Source organism: Theropithecus gelada, unplaced genomic scaffold (assembly GCF_003255815.1).
Source record: "Theropithecus gelada isolate Dixy unplaced genomic scaffold, Tgel_1.0 HiC_scaffold_4308, whole genome shotgun sequence".
Lineage (NCBI taxonomy): Eukaryota > Metazoa > Chordata > Mammalia > Primates > Cercopithecidae > Theropithecus > Theropithecus gelada.
Genome location: NW_020260866.1, coordinates 1 through 2,377, shown reverse-complemented (window position 1 = coordinate 2,377; position 2,377 = coordinate 1). Strand labels below are relative to the sequence as shown.

At 41.7% G+C, this 2,377-nt stretch overlaps 1 pseudogene; it reads left to right on the top strand.

The window, feature by feature from the left end:
- The first annotated feature begins 273 nt into the window (after positions 1-273).
- On the top strand, positions 274-2,304 carry LOC112617789 (annotated as a pseudogene).
- The last annotated feature ends 73 nt before the right edge of the window (positions 2,305-2,377 follow it).

Genomic DNA, 2,377 nt, shown 5'->3' with positions numbered 1-2,377 from the left:
AAAGAAGCTTTCTGAGAAACTGCTACTGTTCTGTGAATACATCTCACAGAGTTACAGCTTTGCAATCCAGAAGCCGTTCGCTAAGACATTTCTTTTGGAATGTGCTGAGCAACTGCTTTGTGATGTGTGAATTCCACTCACTGAGTTACAGCTGTATTTCGTGGAGCGGTGTGCTAGCCTTATTTCTCTGGAATCTGAGAAATGATATCTCGGTTCCCTTTGAATAATATAGTGCCAATGGAAATATCCTCCGATCAAAAAGAGAAAGAAGCTTTCTGAGAAACTTCTTTGTGATCTGTGAATTCATGTCACAGAGTTACAGTTTTCCCCTCAAGAAGCCTTTCGCTAAGACTGTTCTTGTCGAATTGGCAATGTGATATTTGGAAGCCCATGGAGGGCTATGGTGAAAAGGGAAATATCCTCAGGTAAAAACTGGAAAGAAGCTTTCTGAGAAACTGCTCTGTTCTCTGTGAATTCATCTCACAGAGTTACAGCTTCCCCCTCCAGAAGCCGTTCGCAAAGACTGTTCCTACGGATTTAGCAAAGGGATATTTGGAAGCCCAGAGAGGCCTATGTTGAAAAAGAGAATATCCTCCGATGAAAACTGGAAAGAAGCTTTCTGAGCAACTGCTTCGTGATGTAAGTCTTACACTCACTTAGCTACAGCTGTATTTCGTGGAGCTGTTTGCTAGTCTTATTTCTGTGGAATCTGAGAACTGATATTTCGGATCCCTTTGAAGACCATAGGGCCAAAGGAAATATCCTAAGATCAAAATGAGAAAGAAGATTTCTGAGAAACTTCTTTGTGATCTGTGAATTCATCTCACAGAGGTACAGCTTTCCCCTCAAGAAGCCTTTTGCTAAGGCTGTTCTTCTGGAATTTGCAAAGTGATATTTGGAAGCCCATGGGGGCTATGGTGAAAAGGGAAATATCCTCAGATAAAAACTGGAAAGAAGCCTTCTGAGAAACTGCTCTGTGTTCTGTGAATTCATCTCACAGAGTTACAGCTTTCCCCTCAAGAAGCCGTTCGCTAAGACTGTTCATGTGGAATTTGCAAAGGGGTATTTGGAACCCCTAAAGGCCCATGGTGAAAAAGAAAATATCCTCAGATGAAAACTGGAAAGAAGCTTTCTGAGAAACTGCTCTGTGTTCAGTGAATTCATCTCACAGAGTTACAGCTTTCCCCTCCGGAAGCCGTTCGCTAAAACTGTTCTTGTGGAGTTTGCAAAGCGATGTTTGGAAGCCTATAGAGGCCTATGGTGAAAAAGACAATATCCTCAGACGAGAAATGGAAAGAAGCTTTCTGAGCAACTGCTTTGTGATGTGTGACTTCCAGTCACTCAGTTACAGCTGTTTTTCGTGGAGCTCTTTGCTAGCCTTATTTCTGTGGAATCGTGGAACTGATATTTTGGATCCCTTTGAAGAGTATAGGGCCAAAGGAAATATCCTCCAATCAAAATGAGAAAGAAGCTTTCTGAGAAACTTCTTTGTGATCTGTGAATTCATCTCACAGAGTTACAGCATTCCCCTCAAGAAATCTTTCGATAAGACTGTTCTTGAGGAATTTGCAATGTGATATTTGGAAGCCCACAAAGGGCTACGGTGAAAAGGGAAATATCCTCAGATAATAACTGGAAAGAAGCTTTCTGAGAAACTGCTCTGTTTTCTGTGCATTCATCTCACCGAGTTACAGCTTTCCACTCCAGAAGCCGTTTGCTAAGACTGTTCTTGTGGAATTTGCAAAGGGATATTTGGAAGGCCATAGAGACCTATGGTGAAAAAGAAAATATCCTGAGATGAAAACTGGAACGATGATTTCTGAGCAACTGCTTTGTGATGTGTGACTTCCACTCACTGAGTTACAGCTGTATTTCGTGGAGCTGTTTGCTAGCCTTTTTTCTGTGGAATCTGAGAAACGATATCTCGGATCCCTTTGAAGACTATGGGGCCAAAGGAAATATCCTCCAATCAAAATGAGAAGGAAGCTTTCTGAGACACTTCTTTGTGATCTTTGAATTCATCTCACAGAATTGCAGCTTTTCCCTCAAGAAGCCTTTCGATAAGACTGTTCTTGAGGAATTGGCAAAGTGATATTTGGAAGGCCATGGAGGGCTATGGTGAAAAGGGAAATATCCTCAGATAAAAACTGGAAAGAAACTTTCTGAGAAACCTCTCTGTGTTCGGTGAATTCATCTCACAGAGTTACAGCTATCCCCTCCAGAAGCCGTTCTCTAAGACTGTTCTTGTGGAATTTGCAAAGCGATACTTGGTAGCCCAGAGAAGCATATGGTGAAAAAGAAAATATCCTCAGAAGAAAACTGGAAAGAAGTTTCTGAGCAACTGCTTTGTGATGTGTGACTTCCAGTCACTGAGTTA